Source organism: Puma concolor, chromosome E4 (genome assembly GCF_028749965.1).
Source record: "Puma concolor isolate L17-30 chromosome E4, mPumCon1.1.hap2, whole genome shotgun sequence".
NCBI classification, from domain to species: domain Eukaryota; kingdom Metazoa; phylum Chordata; class Mammalia; order Carnivora; family Felidae; genus Puma; species Puma concolor.
The window spans coordinates 48,306,620-48,325,213 of NC_141683.1; the positions used below are offsets into that span (position 1 = coordinate 48,306,620).

Below are 18,594 nucleotides of genomic sequence, written 5' to 3' on the forward strand. Positions count from 1 at the left end.
TGGCAGCCTGCAGCCTGCTTCAGATTCTGTGTCTCCCTCTCTCTCTGCCCCTCCCCTGCTCACACTCTGTCTCTAAAAAATAAATAAACATTAAAAAAATTTTTAAAGAAATTAAGGCTTAGGGAGATTATAAAAATTACCCAAAGTCATAGGTAGTAAATTGCAAATTTCTGATGCAAACCTGGATCTGCTCATTTTAAAGCTCATTCCAGCTATTCTGCTGTACTTCCGGAGTATAATCTGATTTAAGGAGTGGAAGAAGATAAGGCCGTAGAGGTAAGCAGTCTTCAGATTGTCAAAGATTTTGTATACCATATATAGTAGATGCTTATATATTTTATCTGTCTGGTTTTCCCTCCCCTTCCTGCTCAACTATCCATCATAGTATCTTCTCCCCAGGGCTGGGTTGGGTATCTGATTTGTACCTGGCCTGTCAGAGTGACTCATTCATTCCTCTAGCTACGTGATTGAGCCAAAAATGAACATGTGATCCCAGCCAGACCAACCAGAGGCTTTCATTTTGGAGTTTTTTATTGAAATTAGAGAAGAGGATTTCTCTTCTGGGTCTTGGAGATGGAAGTATATAATTAGGAAATACCCATCAACCATCTTTCTTGCCACATGGAAAAACTAGTCCACAATGGGAAAAAAATAATTTGTGCATAATACTCTTCATTGTCAGTCAACTCAGGAATGCTTTGTGATGTACCCCAGAGCAGGGGTGGGAAGACAGAATGCATGTTATTTTTGTATATTTACATTAGGCATATTAATATTATGTATCTTAATATAAAGTCAAAGACTTGTAAATTGGTAGAATCTCTCAATCAACAATAGGTTTCCTAAAAAATTCAATATCTCTGTTCTAGGCTGTTTGTACATTAAGACAGTCCTCCATCTGGACTAAAGACTTGCATCCACTATTCTTCCTCTCCTCCCAAACTCATCCCATTAAATCAACAAACAGAGAGATCCTTCTCTTTACAAAGTCAGCAGAAACAGGACAGAAGACATGTCGGATGCTGTGATTTATAAGAATTAAAAGAGTAGAAAGATCCACAATGTGTAATCAGTACGTGTCACACCTCTGTTCAAAGCTCCCAGAGACTCTCTATCACATTTAGGATAAATCCAAAGTCATCACCATGGCCTATGAGGTCCTAGATGACCAAGCCTATGTCTTCCTTTCTGACCTCATCTTCTATCAGTTTCCTTCTTGCCCAACTCCACTCCAACTGGGCTCTTGCTGTTCCTCAAATACTCCAAGCACCCTTACTTCAGAATGTACATTCTGTTTCCTCTTTTTGAAACACCTTTCTCTCAAATACCCACATGGCACTCTCAACTTCTTTCAAGTCTCTGTTCAGATGTCACCAAATCATTGAGCCTTTACTGCCCTCCCTAACTAAAATAACCTACCCAAACTTGTGTGCTGCTTTCTTTATAGTACTCATCACTACCTATTTGTTTCTTTGTTAATTATGTGTCCACCCTCACTGAAATGTATGCTCCATAAAAGCAAGGAGTCAAATGCTTTGGCCACTGCAGTATCCCCCACACCCTCTGGCACATAGTAGTGAGTGCTTGGTTACTAATCTTTGATTGGATAAATGAATGTAATTTGACATTTGTTGTGACAGTGTGCTAATAATTGATTTGTAATGATTACCGAAGTATTCAGAGTTCCTTGAGTCTTTCTATTCTTTTTTTTTCAACGTTTTTTATTTATTTTTTGGGACAGAGAGAGACAGAGCATGAACGGGGGAGGGGCAGAGAGAGAGGGAGACACAGAAGCGGAAACAGGCTCCAGGCTCTGAGCCATCAGCCCAGAGCCCGACGCGGGGCTCGAACTCACGGACCGCGAGATCGTGACCTGGCTGAAGTCGGACGCTTAACCGACTGCGCCACCCAGGCGCCCCTCTATTCTTTTTTTTAAAAAAATATTTATTTTGTGAGAGACAGAGAGGGAATGTGAACGCACATGTGCATGCACGCAAATGGGGGAGGTCAGAGAGAGAGGGAGAAAGAGAATCCCTAGCAGGATCCACACTATCAGTGCAGAGCCAGATACGGGGCTTGATATACATATACATACACATATGCACATACATCTATGGAAGTTGGAGACCCAGGAAAGCCAGTTGTGTAGTTTGAAAGACTGAGAACCAAGGGAACCAATGCTGAGCCGAAATCAAGGGTCAGACACTCAATGGACTGAGCCACCCAGGCACCTTGAGTCTTTTTGTTCTTAAATTAATATCACTAAACATTTTCCTTTTCTAAAATTGGTCATGCACATACACATACAACAGGTTTAAGAACCACTGGTTTTGTAGAAGTGTAAACATAGTTAAGATCACTGGTGATTAAATGAAGGATAGAATTGAGGGAGATAACATTATGAACAGACTGTTGTAACTCAGGCTTTGAATGAAGAAATATTGAGTTAGACAAGTGAAAATGGGTAAAAGTACGTATTAAAAAATTTTAGGTAGTAATGTTAGCAGAACTTGGAAAATGTCTTTCACGAGTGAGTTAAAGGGAGTAGTTAAGGGTGACTCCATATTTCTAGGTTGGGTGAATGGTTGATGATAATGCTACCAAATGAGAGAGAGAATACAAGAGTGGTGATGTGGAGATAGTGATGATCATCAGGTTAGTTTTGATAAGGCTGACTTGAGATAATGGTGAAGAAGACATCCAAGGAAATATGGTCAGCAGACCATCAGACATATGAGGCTGAAGGTCAAAGGCATGGTCTGCAGATTTAGATTTTGGTGCCATGTCCAACAATTCCAGCCTGTGAACATGCCCCCAAATGAAACCATCATCATTCCTCCCAAATTACCCTTTCTTTTCCTTCTGTGTTACCTCTAGAAGATTATATTCAGTTTCCACGCTCTTATAAATGGAAAAATATGTAAAGTAACTTTTTTAAATGCGTTTTTAAAAGTAATCTCTACACCCAACGTGAGACTCAGACAGGTGCCCCTAAAGTAGCTTATTTTTAAATTAACTGTAATTTTACTGATATTGCAAATGCACAAAACTTGCTTATCAAATAAGTCACAAAGAGAAGAACTGTCTCTATCTGAACCATTACTACTCCCCTGAAACAACCTGTTTTAGTTCTTAGTTTTTAATTTTAGGATTAATCTTTAAATTTCTAGATATACTGGGGTGCCTGGGTGGCTCAGTCACTTAAGCGGCTGACTCTTGATTTTGGCTCAGGTCACCATCTCACAGTTCATGAGTTCAAGCCCCACACCAGGCTGTGTGCAACAGTGAGGAACCTACTTGGGAGTCTCTCTCCCTCCCTCTTTGCCCCTACCCTGCTTGCGTTCTCTCTTAAAATAAATAAGTATTTTAAAAAATAAAAATAAATTTCTAGATATGATACCATTTCTTGGTTTATCAATTTTATACATTTTCTATTAATTTCTTATAGTGCAGATAAGTGTTTTGCTCTCTTAGTTTCTGTTTATCTCTTCTCCCATCATCCTAATCTAACTTTATCACAATTTGTGGTCACATCAACAAAATGTTCACATTATTGTGACTATATAAAAACTCAGAACCAAGCAGTGTACTTACAGCTTAATCAGCTTTTCTTGTCTGGCCCAAATTTAGTTTTTCTTTCAAATTTACTTAGCTTTTTCAGTTGCTTAGTTTTTAGTTTTCTCGTTTTTAACATCTGTGCTTCGTTTTGGCAAATATTCTGTTTATCAAATTGCTGTCTCAAACATAACAGATAATCTCTCAATTCCATAGGTTTTCTGGAGACAACCCCCAAGCCCTTTGTCATCTTGTTCCAATTTAAGCAGTTGCTTCTAGACCTGCTGAATGTCTCATCCTGGCTCTTTAAGATTTATCATCAAAGTGGAACTGAATTTTGTCACTTTTCTATTTAGGCTACCTAGTTTAACAAGACTTACTATATTCCTCTTTCTTGTTTTATGCCCTTATTTTAACTGTAGCAATCATCCAATAGTTCCTTATAAAGGAGTACTTAAGAGGTACATTTTTTTTTTTCCACTTTATTTTTTTGGTACTTGCATGTCTGAAAAAAAACCTCATTTAGCCTCACACTTAACTGGAATTTGGTGAGCTATAGAATTTCATCTTGAAAATAGCCTTCCCTCAGGATTTAACACGTATGTTTCCACTGATTCCTGGTGTCTACTGCTGCTGTTTCTGAGAAGTCCAATGCCATCTCTTTTTTTCTTTTAATTGTAACTTAACTTTCCCTTTTTCTCTGGATACTTTTAGGTTCTCTTCTTTCTCACTAGTGTTCCAAAATTTTGTAACACTATAGTTTGAGATTGTTTTCAGGCTGGTACTCTTTAACCTCTTTTCACTATAGGACATTTTATTTATAATTTAAAATTTATAAAGTAAAATTCTCCTATATTTTAAAATTTCTTTTATTTATTTATTTTAAGAGAGAGACAGAGGCAGGGAGGGGTAGAGAGAGACAGAAAGAGAGAGAAGGAGAATCTCAAGCAGGCTCCATGCTGCCAGCACAGAGTCCAATATGGGGCTCGAACTCATGAACTGTGAGACCATGACCTGAGCTGAAATCAAGAGTTGGACGCTCAACTGACTGAGCCACCTAGGCACCTTCCTATATTTTTCTTTTCTCTTTGCATACCTCCCATGTACTAGAAGTTGGATCTCTTGGACTTCTCTAATTCTTTTATCTTTTATTTCCCATTTCCCTCACATATCTTTTATTATCTTGAGTTTAGCTTTCTACATATAGTGAATTATTTACTATTAGCATCATGTGTTTAATTTCTACAAACTTTTTTATTTGATGATTGGTTCATTTTAGAGCATTATCTTTTAAGAAAGTCAGAGTTTCTTATCTGAACATATTAATTAAAGTAGGGGTTTTGCTAAGGGAGGGTTAGGAAGTGAGCCAATTGATGTCCTGTTTATCTGTCTACCCTATGCCACCTGCCTTCCCTGCTGCATCTTAGCTATTAGTTTGTAAAGAGTTTTCTGTCACTGAACTCCTGAGGCATTGAAGGCCCAGATGGGAAGTGCAAAGCTCTCCAATTAGTGGAATAGAATGTAGACCCTCACAGTGAGGGAGTTTTCATCGAAATTTAAAATTATAAGCAATAAAGGATTCATGGTTTTGAATTCATACAAAAAGAAACAAAATTTCTGTTCAAGTTACGATAATATTGCAATCTCCTTATATACCAAGGTATTAGGAATAGTTATCTCTGGGTGGTGAGAATGTATGATCAGAAAGAAAGGAAATTCAAAAGAAGATTGACTGACTGAAATAAAATCGAGGAATAAGGGTCTACATGAAGTAGGAATGTAATGAGGTATGAGTTAAGGTGGGAGAGAAGTACAGAAGTCAGCGGAAAGATCATGGGTTAAATTTTCTGAGCTAGTACAGAGCTAAATGATAATGGTTGCTTTGGAAAGTGGTGGATGGTGGCTGAAATGGAGTAATACTGAAAATCATAGATCACTGAATGGGTTATCTGCACAGTCCTTATAATCTTCAAGAGCTTTGATGGGGGAGAGGTGCAGATGTGCAAGACTCTGAGCCATGTATCAAAATCCTTAAGGTCTAATTAAGGATTGTCCAAAGATAATGTGGTTGAAGGAGTTGGCAGACCATACCTGTAGGATTTGCTACTTTATTCAAAGAAATAGCCCATCATACTTACCTGTGACTAAAACAGGCTATTTATAAATGGCAACTCTTAGGATCAAGCTAGGAAGAATCATATTTTAAACAAAGCATTATATTTCTCCTCTGTTTAGCTTCATGGTAGATGTTTTTTGCAGTGCTGAAAATCTCTACTTTCTTACTAAACTGCTCTTTAGTATTTCAAACTCTTGATTTGTGTGCATACCTAATTGTACCAATGAATTCAGGGTAAAGGAAGATGAAAAGGTGGGGAGGGACTTGGAGTCTAAGAAATATTATAAGTCCCCTATTGATTTACAGAACTCTTTCAGTTGTTTACATACCAACTGATTGTCTTGTCTGCCCCAGGTCTGGCTGACCCACTTCCTGGTTTGATAAAGATTGCGTGGAAGCCAGGAAAACATTGGCAAGATTAGTCAGATTCATTCAGAGGAAGTTACTTAAGAACTCATTTTATTTATGTTCCTTTATAAATATTTCCACACCCACCCTTTACCTAAAGTGTTCACACTGCAACCCCTCAAAACAAAACAAAACAAAAACAAAAACAAAAAACAAAAAAACCCTAGAGTTATAATGAAAACAAATTTATATTCTGGTTCTCCATGTGTGGTCCTGTGTTTGTGATCAGTGCCTACAATTAGTGCAGATTTTAGGATTGGCTTTTTTCCTCTCATAACATGCAGTAAAAGTAATCCTGCTAGTATACCCCTCCCTTTAATCCTGAAGTTCAATTCTTCTTCTGATTCCATAGTCTTTTAATATTCCTTCAATGTTTTTATAATGCTTATTTATTTATTTTTGACAGAGAGAACGAGCGTGTGCATGCACAAGCGGGGGATGGGCAGAGAGAGAGGGAGACACAGAATCTGAAATGGGCTCCAGGCTCTGAGCTGTCAGCCCAGAGCCTGACATAGGGCTCGAATCCACCAACTGTGAGAACATAACCTGAGCTGAAGTCAGAGACCTAACTGACTGAGCCACCCAGGCGTCCCTTCCCTCAATATTTTGTAAACACTAGGATTCTGCCTAATGGGATTCAGGAGCCCATATGGTTTGAATAGGGTGATTAATTGCTTTAAGTTACGAAAACATCCAGGGAGATCATTTGCTACCAGAATTCTTTCAATTCCACTGGCTTGTAGTCCCCTAAATTCATGGAAATACAGACTGATTTTCCTATGTAATACACACACATACATACATGTATATGTACATACTTTTTTAAAAAGCAATTTTTAGCTCTGCAAATTAGAAACTTAATAGTCTGCTGATATCCCCTCAATATTACAACTATATTTTTCTCCTTGATAAAATAAAAGTTTGAGTTTCATAATAGAATTGCAGATTCAGGGGATTTATATTCAAACGGTGCCCTGGGGATGTAATTTCCCAGTGGGTCAGAGTTCTGTTTTACCTTAAAACTGTATCAGTAATGCTGCAGACACATTTTTGCTTGTCAAGTCACCCCTTTCTGAACTACACAGAGCACATCCCTTTGGTTGATATATTCTCTTTGGTAATTTAGAAGCATCAAATAGGACACAGGTGTCTTTCACATTTCATCACATTTAATGATATTTCTAGGCCCTTGCTTTCTTGCTTCTGAAAGTGATTTGTACAGGTAGCAAATTTCAAACAGTAAGCATGAATTTTGTAGCAATATTTCATAGATTCTTAGATGCACACTTATGTTTGCATTTTACATGCCAGAAACTAGTATGTATGTTATTATTGACAGCATCTTACAATTAACCGGCACATTTTTCATTTTCTTGGTTATACATAAAATAATGGTTCATCATTGACTGCATAGCATCTTAGGTTCTATGAAATATGGTAGGTATTAGAAGGTAGTCTTTATTTCCAATACTTGCATCTCTTTTCAGTATCTCTGGTTCTTCAAAAATTTTGGATGTTACAGAGTGTGATAGTTAACATCTTATGTCAACTTGACTGGCCCTGATTAAATATTATTTCTGAGTGTGTATATGAAGGTGTTCCCAGATGAAATTAGCATTTCAATTGGTGGACTCAGTAGATTGCCCTCCCTCATGGGGGTGGAATCATCCAATCTGTTGAGGGCTTAAATAGAACAAAAAACTGAGGAAGGAGGTATTTGCCCCTTTATATTTCTGTCTGCCTGCTTGAGTTATCTCATCTCATCCTCTCTGGCCTTTAGACTGGAATTTACACCATCAGCTTCCCTGGTCCTCAGGCCTTTGGAATCAGATTGAATTACACCATGGGCTTTTCTGGGTCTCTCCAGGAAATAAATATATATATATATATATATATATATATATATATATATATATATGTATATAATTTCCTATTGGTCTCTGTCTCTGGCAAACCCTGACTAAAACAGAGAGGACATAAATTTGATTCACAAAAACTTGGATGCATTATTATTGTTATAAGACTTGCTGTTTTGGGAGAGTAAAGCCATTGGTATCATGTCTTGCCAAGCATCATCAGCATATGTACTTCTTAAAGATTTATATGTTACAGAATGTCCATATCTCATTACAACAATGCAGAATTCCTTTCTAGTTTGACTCCTTTCTCATATAATTGAGAAATAGGGCATCAACCTGTTCCTACTTTAGAAATGTTTATTCTCAGAAGATCTATCTATGTACCGAGACTGTACAACTTCAGCTCTGGATAGAATTACTTTAACAGAAATAAATTATAATATTATATGGATAACTTTTGCTCAGAAGTTTTCTAAGCAACAATCATTTTTGGACAATCTCTGTCTTTTGTCAAACTGTTCCCTAGGCCATCACAAATTACGCTGTTCAAAACCACTTACTTAATGAAAAATATCCTGAAAAACTGCTGTCAAAGAATAAAGTTAGCTTAATTTTTTTTCTTTCCTTTTTCTTTTTTTGTTTTAGTCTCCTATTATTAGTTTTCATCTGTTTATTATTAACTTTTTTCTATCATTTCTTTTTTTTTTAATTTTTTTTTTTTAACGTTTATTTATTTTTGAGACAGAGAGAGAGCATGAACAGGGGAGGGTCAGAGAAAGAGGGAGACACAGAATCTGAAACAGGCTCCAGGCTCTGAGCTGTCAGCACAGAGCCCGACGTGGGGCTCGAGCCCACAGACTGTGAGATCATGACCTGAGCCGAAGTCGGACGCTCAACCGACTGAGCCACCCAGGCGCCCCTATCATTTCTAATTGTTGTAAGCAGCATCAGATTATCTTTGGGAGGTGCACCTGGGTGGCTCAGTTGGTTAAGCATCCGACTTCAGCTCAGGTCATGAGCTCACAGTTTGTGGGTTCGAGCCCCACGTCGGGCTCTGTGCTGACAGCTCAGAGCCCGGAGCCCAGAGCCTGTTTCAGATTCTGAGTCTCCCTCTCTGTATGCCCCTCCCCCACTCGTGCTCTGTCTCCCTCTGTGTCAAAAAATAAATAAACATTTAAAAAAATTATCTTTGGGAACATGTTGAGTTTAAATCAATTAATATGACTACAAAAAATTTTACATAAAGCATATGTAAATTTATATATCACCCAATTTATAATGAAACTTTTATAATAGGACAAAACAAAGTCAAATTATTTTTCTAACAAATTAAATTATATAAATATTGAATAAAATTGTACACTTGGACACAGTTAACATTTTGTTAATTTTTTTCAACAAACTTAAGAGGTGCTTTTTGCCTTTAGAACAGAGCAGTGTGCCTTCTTTTACCTCTTTTACTTTTCCTTCTATTATTTTTGTATGTAGTTATAATTCGAGTCAGGAACATTTGACACAATTTTTCTATTGATTCTTATGAATATGATTTTATAACTAGTGGTTTTATAATTTCCGTGTGAAATTATGTTCTTTTTCTATTTTATGTGAGAAAATAGACACTATAAAATTATCAGTATCTTGCCCTATGAAGATAATGGCAACCAAATGTTTTATTTATTTGTTAAATTATTTTTTGGGAGAGCATAAGCAGGGGAGAGGCAGAGAAAAGGGGACAGAGTTTCCAAAGTAGGCTCTGCCTGATAGGCTGACAGCAGTGAACCCGATATGGTGCTTGAACCCACAAACCACAAGATCATGACCTGAGCCAAAGTTGGACATTCAACTGACTGAGCCACCCAGGTGCCCCCCCCATATGTTTTATTTTGAGTGATATAGTGAATGTCCATGACATGTAGCTATTCTACAGGCTTACTACTTTATTCACGAAGTTGAACAATTTTTGTCATTGGATTGGAAATGTTTTTTTTAATAAAATTAAAGTATATTTCTTTTTAAGAGAAAGAGAGTGTGAGCAAGGGAGGGACAGAGAAAGAGGGAGACAGAGAATCCCAAGCAGGCTCCACACTGTCAGCCCAGAGCCTGATACAAGGTTCGATGTATGTGAGATCATAACCTGAGCTGAGATCCACAGTCAGATGCTTACCTAACTGAGCCACCCAGGCGCCCCTAGATTGGAAAATTTTTAATGAAAGTTTTCTACCTAAAATTAAAAAAAAAATTTAGAGAGGTGAACATGTAATTGTTGAAACCATTTTACAACACAAAAGTTGTTGGCATGGTTCAAGGATGTGTTTTCAGTGATTTAAAAATTTTTTGTTTTTAGGTTTATTGTCTCATAATGCAAAGGAAAAAAAGGATTTTAAGATAACTATCAAGTAACTGAAAGAGGAGGCACCTGATAGAATATTTGTTAAATGTGTTCATTTTATTGGTACATTTTCCGTAAAAATAATCTTTTTTTTCAAGTTATCATATTTTCCTTCATTTAAGACATTAGAATGTCCTAACCTAGCCATGACTGTGGATGCAAGAACAATCCTGTTCGTCAACTTTTTGATTACAAATGACAAGGAATAGAGGTGCCTGGGTGGCTCAGTTGGTTAAGTGACCAACTTTAGCTCAGGTCATGATCTCGCTGTTCCTGAGTTTGGGCCTCCTGACTGGACCTCTGCTGACAGCTCTGTGTCTTCCTCTCTCTCTACCCCTCTCCCACTTGTGCTCTGTCTCTCTCTGTCTCTCTCTGAAAAATAAACATTAAAAAAAATTTTTTTAATTAAAAAAAATGCCAAGGAAAGATAGTGATTCACATTGCTATATTGAGACCACTGTGTTAAAGTGATACATTCAAAGGCATTTTAAATGATGCATCCTTCTTTCTAAATAATTAATCAATATGGCACACATTTTTTTTCTCATTGGTAAAGGTATATTCAGAGACAGTAAAGTCTACCAAATATAGGAAACCTAATATGGGACACCCCAAGGAATAATTTTGCAAAAGATGCAAGGTATGCCCATCTATAGTTGCTTCTTGGACCTAGATTTGACTAAGTAGAGATTCATTCCATTATGGAAATAGGAACTATACTAAAATCTCAGGGTTTTTCCAACTGTATTAGTCAGCTTGGGCTGCCATAACAAAATACTACAGACTGAGTCTTTTAAACAACAGAAATTTATTTCTCACTGTTCAAGGTCAAAGTGCCAGCCAAGTCGGTTACTTATAAAGGTTCTCTTCCTGGTTTATAGAAGGCCACCTTCTCACTTAGCAATATGCATTTAAGGTTTGTCCATGTCTTTTCATGGCTTCATATCTCCTTTCTTTTTAGCACTGAATAATATTCCATTTCTGGATGTACCAACTAGAGATAATCCTATTAGATCAGGACCCCAACTTCATGACTTTGTTTAACTTTAATGACTCACTTAGAGGCACCATCTTCAACTATAGCCACACTTGGGGTTAGAACTTCAACATACGGATTTGGGGAAGATACATTCAGTGCATAACAGCACCCCCCTTGCTTTATAAACCAGAAAAAGATCCATAGAGAATGATGGGAAACTCAAGATTAAAAGAGACCTAAAAATTATGAAGATAAAGCTTTCCTTTGGTGTTTTCTACCAAAAACCTTTTAAATAACTTGTTAAGTAAATTCATGGGAAAACTTGATTCTCAGTTGAAAGCATTTTCTGGGACATTACTACCTTCCCTCCTTGTATATGTCTCCTCAGTCTTTTCTAAGTTGTTACAGATTCCCTTCTACTACAGAATAATCCACTGCCCTAAGATTCTTAACTTGGGTCATGTTCAAGAGCTTAAAGAACTATTTGAAACTGTGTGACAATTTTTGTGTTGTTCCTATTTTTTTATTTTAGGTGCATAGCTTTTATCAGATTTAAAAACGGCCTATGACAGCACTATGACAGACTATGGTAAGACTCTATCTTACCAGAGTGATGTAGTTTTCTGGTTTGAAAGTCTCTTTTGAGGGTGGATGTGGCATATCCACTCAAAAAAAAGCTAGTAAGAGGTATTTTGGATGTTTAAAGTACTGAGCTTCATGCTAAGAATAGAAAAATGAATACCATAATTCTGTAAAAAAGACTCAGTAAAACACAGAATAATAAGGAAGAGTTGAAGAGAGGTAAATTTATTGAACACACAATTTTTTTCTGACTCTAAAAACTTTTTTTTTAATTTCACTATGCCCAGTTTGACTTGCCTCCTTCTGAACCTTATTAAAGCTGCAGGATATTGGGCATGAAGTATCTAATCAGTTTTTTTCTCATTATGAGTTGACATTATGTTGGGGAAAGGATGAAATTTAGCAGTGTTGCACTTATTTTGCAAGTGGACAAGTGGAGGCTTTCATTTTCAATTTTTTAAAAATTGAAGTATAGTTGACACATAATGTTACATTAGTTTCAGATATATAATAGTGATTCAACAACTCTGTACTATGCTATGCTCATCACAAGTATAGCTACCATCTGCTACCATGCAATGCTGTTGACTATATTCCCTGTGCTGTGCCTTTTATCCCATGACTTATTCATTCCATAACTGGAAGGCTGTATCTCCTACTCCCCCCACTCCCCTTCACCCACATTGCCCATCCTCCCCTCTGGCAACCATCAGTTTGTTCTCTGTATTTATGGGTCTATTTCTGCTTTTGGTTGCTTTGTTTATTCGTTTTGGTTTTTAGATTCCACATACAAGTGTGCTCGCTTCGGCAGCACATATACTAGATTCCACATACAAGTAACATTGTATGATATTGTTCTTTGTCTGACTTATTTCACTTAGCACAATACCCTCTAGGTCCATCCATGTTGACACAAATGGCAAGATCTCTTTTTTATGGCTGAGTAATATTCCACCATGTATATATACACATCTTCTTTATCCATTCATCTATCGTTGGATACCTGAGTTGCTTCCATACCTTGGCTATTATAAATAATGCTACAATAAACATAGAAGCTTTCATCTTCAATTTTAATTTCAAGAAAGAAATTCTACATTGTTCTTTAAAATCTCCTCCAATTCATACACATAGACTGGGATTGATCTGAAAGAGAAATAGCAGAGAGTGAGCCTAAAGGTAAGAAAGATGATCAACTCTACAGCCAGTTTTTGCAGCAAGAATCCAAAAAAAGGGGAAATCTCTGAAGAAATTCAATTCACTGATGATTATATGAGCTTAAAGATTATACTTAAAGCAAATGTGTAAGACAAGACCTAAGACAAATAACAAGGGCCTTGAAGCAAGAAGCACATACCCTCCCAGTCTATGTGGGATACAAGAAGCAGGTCCAAAAGGGACCATAACATTAACATGTACTAGAAAGAGACTGAGTTCAACATGCAATATACAATTTGTTGTACAAATCCTTCTTGACTTATAATGTGATTACATCTGAGAGCTGTAGCTCACTGCTGCTGCCTAGCATCACAAGAGAGCATCGCTCAGGAAAATATCAAAATTCATAACTTGAAGTACAATTCCTCGTGAATGCACATCACTGTTGCACTATCATAAGGTTGAAAAATCATTAAGTTGAATCATTGTAGGTGGGGGACCATCTGTATGTATCTATGTTGAGTAATTTATATACATACTTCCCAGTATAAGAGGTGGGTCCCATTACTCCCCATCTATTCTTCTCTGTCCTCAGCAACTACTATGTTAGTTTCCTACAGCTGCTGTAACAATTCGAATTTATTATCTCACAGAGCTATAGTTTGGAAGTCCTAAATGGGTCACACTGAGCTAAAATTGAGGTGTGCCTTCCTTTCTGGAGGCTCTAGGGGAGAAGAGGTTTTCTTGCCCTTTCCAGCTATACAGGCTTCCCAAGTTCCTGCATCCTTGGTTCTCTTCCATCTTCAGTAATAGCTGGTCAAGTCTTATATTGCATCACTCTGACACTGACTCTTCTGCCTCCTTCTTTCACATAAAAGGTCTCTTATGATTGCATTAGGTAATCCAGGATGATCTCTATTTTAAGGTCAGATGATTAGCAACCTTCATTCCATCCACAGCCTTTGTTATGTAATATATGACAGATTCCGGTAATTAGTACTTGGACAACTTTGGGGAGGTGGGGGGCATGATTCTGTCTACCACAACTACCAAGGTAAAAAACACTTTAAGTAATGTTTCTTATAATAGTATGACAGGATAGACATTTCCTGAGCTGTAAACCTTCTTATACCCAGTCTCTTATACCCATTAAACTGACTGAGAAAGCAAGAAGTATATTGTTACTACAGGATGTGTAGTTATTAAGTTAACTTAGGAGTCAGATGTGAGATGATGTAGCCTTCTCTAAACTGAAGAAAATGAAACTCAGAGAGATTTCTGATTCTTCATGTCACAGAAAGTCAATGTTAAAACCTCAAATTACTTCCACTGTTTCTGATTTATTTTCTCAGTGCAATGCTATCATTAACATTATTTATTATATAAATGGAGAAATTAAAAAAAAAAAAAAAAAAGAGGGGGCGCCTGTGTGGCTTAGTCAGTTGAGTGTCCGACTCGTGATTTTGGCTCAGGTCATGAGGGGTTGTGGGATCGAGCCCCAGGTGTGGCTCCATGCTGAACGTGGAGCCTGCTTGGGACTATTTCTCTTTCTCTCTTTCTCTCTCTCTTTCAAAAGAAAAAAAAAAAAAAGAAAGAAAAAAGTAAATAAAAATAAAAAACAAATAACCAAAAACCAAAAAAAAAAAAAAGTCATTTGCCTAGAGTTACAGTAGGCATAACTGTCTCCATTTTACCTTTTTAAAGGTGAGGAACATGGGACTCTTAGTAACCACACTGCTGACATTGGAAGAGCCCAGGTTCGCCTGACTGCAAAGTCCATGCCCTGGCGGTAAGCATCTAGCCAGTTCACCACCATGTTATTATCATCAGGAATGTGAAAAGTCATGTTCTGGACCTGTAAGATCTCAGTAATTTAGTCTAGAAATTCACAATTGTTTTATAATTCCCATGAATATCTCTGGCTATTTCAAGTGATGCCATAAATTTTTAAACATAAAATAGAAGTCACGTTCTGAGTTAATCTATTTATGCTAATTCACTTTATTAAGAATATTTTTGATACATATCACCTTTTAAATAAGTAAAGAGAATTAATACGAGATAAGGGGCAGCCACAGCAATCTATTTGATGTTCAATTCCCCAAAGTTGGAGCTTTAATACAATTACAGTGTTTCTGAGATTCAAAGGCTCTCATTCTCTGTCTTTGAAGCAGGCTTCTTCCAACTTAAACAGCGTTTCAGTAGCCTGATGTTTAGCACATTACTCAATGGTGTTGTCAAGTCTATATAAAATACACCATGAGAATGTTACAGGAAATTTACATTTTAAGTGGTAGGTTTCAGGGTGTGGGTGAGAGAAACATTCTTCCCCTTTGCATCATCTCCAACTGTTTTTTGCTTAGAGAGAAAGATTGTTTACCCAATTGGCCTTTCTTCTGGCTTCTTTCTGAGTACTGTGTAAGTGGAAAACACTCCTTCAAGAGCATGTAAAATATACCCCACCCTGTGTTTTGTGAATGTTGTCATCATGCACAGGTATTGAGTAATAGCCAGGGAAAGTCACGCTATGATGCTTCCACATCACCTATTAGGAACAATCAGGAACATGAAAGAGCAAGTGAGTCTCTCTGGACAGGGTTCACTTGCAGGAAGACACAGAGGCAGGGGAAGTGGAAGCATTAGAGGCTGAGGCACAAGACCAACTCGAATCTTAAACTTCTTTCGTTTGGTTTCAGTGATGAGACATCTAGGAAACAAATTGGGAAGTAAACTGAAGATAACTGTTCCTGTGATCTTTATTTTATCAAATAACGATCTTTTCTCTGAAGTTTTTCCATGGCTTCAGCTCAAAGGCAATTTGACCGTTTAGTTTTCTGAGTAATTTACGTAGAATGCTGAAATAAATTTCGCTTAATTTAGGCATTTAAATTAATTATTATTATTTTTTAAACATGTATTTTTCTTAATGTTTATTTATTTTGAGAGACGGAGAGTGTGTGTACAAGTGGAGGAGGGGGAGAGAGAGAAGGAGACAGAGAATTCCGAGCAGGCTCCATGCTGTCAGCACGGAGTCCCAGGAGGGGTTTGAACTCACCAACTGTGAAACCCAGGGTTGGAGGCTCAACCAGTGGTGGAGCCACACAGGCGCCCTGCATTTAAATTAGTTATTACAATGAAAGCAATCCGGTCACTTTTGAATGCCAATTATTGAGAGTCCTTGAAGTAATGACTTATGTCTGAATTAAAAAGCAGTAAGTGATTTATCAAACTGTTTACTGTTTATCTTAAACAACTCCCCTCTACTTCATAGCCAGACTGTGGCTAAGCTCTGTAAAAGTTTGAGTCCTTAATAGTACATTGGAATTGGAGATGGAATTGGGAAACAATTGTTATTTCTAATCTTTCTTTTTTTTAACCTCAGCTTTGTTGATAACTATAGGAAATAAAGCAGCTCTGGGTTTCCTAAGTCTGTGATATTAAGTTTTTGAAATACAATTATTAAATAAGTTCTAACACATGTCGAAGATATCTATCTATGTCTATATACAGTAAAACTTTGGATTGTGAGTAACTTGTTCTGAGAGTGTTCCGCAAGAGAAGCAAACATTTCTAATAAATTTTAACTTGATAAACAAACGATGTCTTGCAATACAAGTACTATGTGAGAGAGAATTTTACTTTCCCAGTTTGGTTGGGTGTCCACTCTAGGATAATCTATTGTCCTAGGATAGGGCAATCCTATTGTCTAGGATAAGGGTTAGGAAAACTAAATGATATAAAAATGGCCTATAACCCTATTCTTGCCACCAAGAATAGCATCACATCTCTTCCTTTTTTCTTTTAACTTTTTATTTTGAGATAACTATAGATTCATACGATGTTTCAAAGAAATGTACAGGGAGGTACCATGCAACCTTCATATCACCTCCTCTAATTTTGACATCTTACATAATTATAGTCCAATATCAAAATTAGGAAATTTACCTTGGTACAATCCATGGCTCTTATTCAGATTTCCCCATTCATACATGTATTTGTGTGAGTGTGTGTGCATAGTTCTATGCCATTATGGCACATATGTAGCTTTGTGTAACTACCACCTCAATCAAGTTGCAAAAATATTCAATCAGCACAAGTCTCCCTCATGCTACCCTTTTATAACTATAGCTACCTTGAAATTTCTAATCTGGTAACCACAGATCTGTTTTCTTTCCTTATAGTTTTGTTATTTCAAGAATGTTATATATAGAGAGAATCATAGAATAGGTAACTTGAAAGACTGGCTTTGTTTTTTTTCATTCACATAACTCCTTTGAGTTCCATCCAACTTGTTTTATGTATCAATAGTTGTATTTGTTTTGCTGCATAGTACTCCATGATATGGATATACCACCGTTTGCCCCAGTTTGTTTAACCATTAACCTTTTGAAAGATATCTGAATTATTTTGCCTGGGGCTATTATGGATAAAGTTGCTATGAACCTTCATGTAGAGACTTTTGCATGATTTTTTTCTGGGATAAATGCTCAAGAGCACAATTACTGGATTGTATAATGTGGTAGGTAAAATAATGGTCCTTCAAAGAGTTCCATGCACCAATCCCTAGAACTTGTGAATATGTTACTTTACATGACACAAAGGACTTTGTATATGTGGAAAAAAATTATGGATCTTGAGGAAGAGAGATTTTCCTGGGTTACCTTCATGCGCCCAAAGTGATAAAAAGTGTTCTTATGGGAGGGAGGCAAGAGGATCAGGGTCAGAGATATTAAAAGATGATGCCCTTCTGGCTTTGAAGATAGAGAAAGGGAGCATGAGCCAAGTAATGTGGGTGGTTTCTGGAAGCTAGAAAAGGTGAGAGACAGATTCTCCCCTAACGATTCTAGAAGAAACACAGCCCTGATGATACCTTGATCTTAACTCATACAATCTATTTCTTACTTCTGACCTCCAGCACTATAGATAATAAATTTTTGTTGTTTTAATCCATGAAGTTTGTAGTAATTTGTCATAGCATGAATAGAATACTAATATACGTGGTAAGAGAATTTTTAGTTTTAGAAGAAACTGCCAAACTATTTTTATAGAGTGGATATTTTGCTTTCTAAGATCTTACTCTTCCTTCAAGAATCAACACATATTCTGCTTCTTTCATGAAACCTACTCTTAAGCACTTATTGAGTATTTTGTGATGTCTTTTAAGTATCAGACACTGTTCTGAGAGCAGTGAATGATGCAAACCAGGTTGTTACTTTCTTGGACATGAAATTCTAGTGATGGGACACAGATAATAAGTAAACATACAAATCAAGGTAATAACAGAAATAAATGCCAGAAAGAAGATGAAAGAGCTTTAGTAGTTGCTTTAGTTTAGGTGTTTGGAGGAGGCCTTTCTAAGAGGGGAAATTTGAGCCAAGATTTGGGTGTTGAGAAGGATCCAACCATGTGGAAATATGAAGAAGGAATTTTCTAAACAGGGGCAACAGCTTGAGAACCCTTGGTGGTAAGCTAATCAGAAAAATGTTGTGGTGGGAACACAGTGAACAAGGGTAGGAAATTATGGTAGATGAGATTGGGTAGTTAGGCA

The 18,594-nt window shown here is 36.9% G+C and overlaps 1 long non-coding RNA gene across 1 annotated transcript in view; it reads left to right on the forward strand.

The window, feature by feature from the left end:
• LOC112857636 (uncharacterized) overlaps positions 1-18,594 on the forward strand; it is an 85,979-nt gene that overhangs the window by 52,480 nt on the left and 14,905 nt on the right. Inside the window, exon 2 of the long non-coding RNA XR_015246302.1 lies at positions 14,751-14,835. This is a non-coding gene — a long non-coding RNA (uncharacterized LOC112857636). The remainder of the gene's footprint in view (positions 1-14,750; positions 14,836-18,594) is intronic.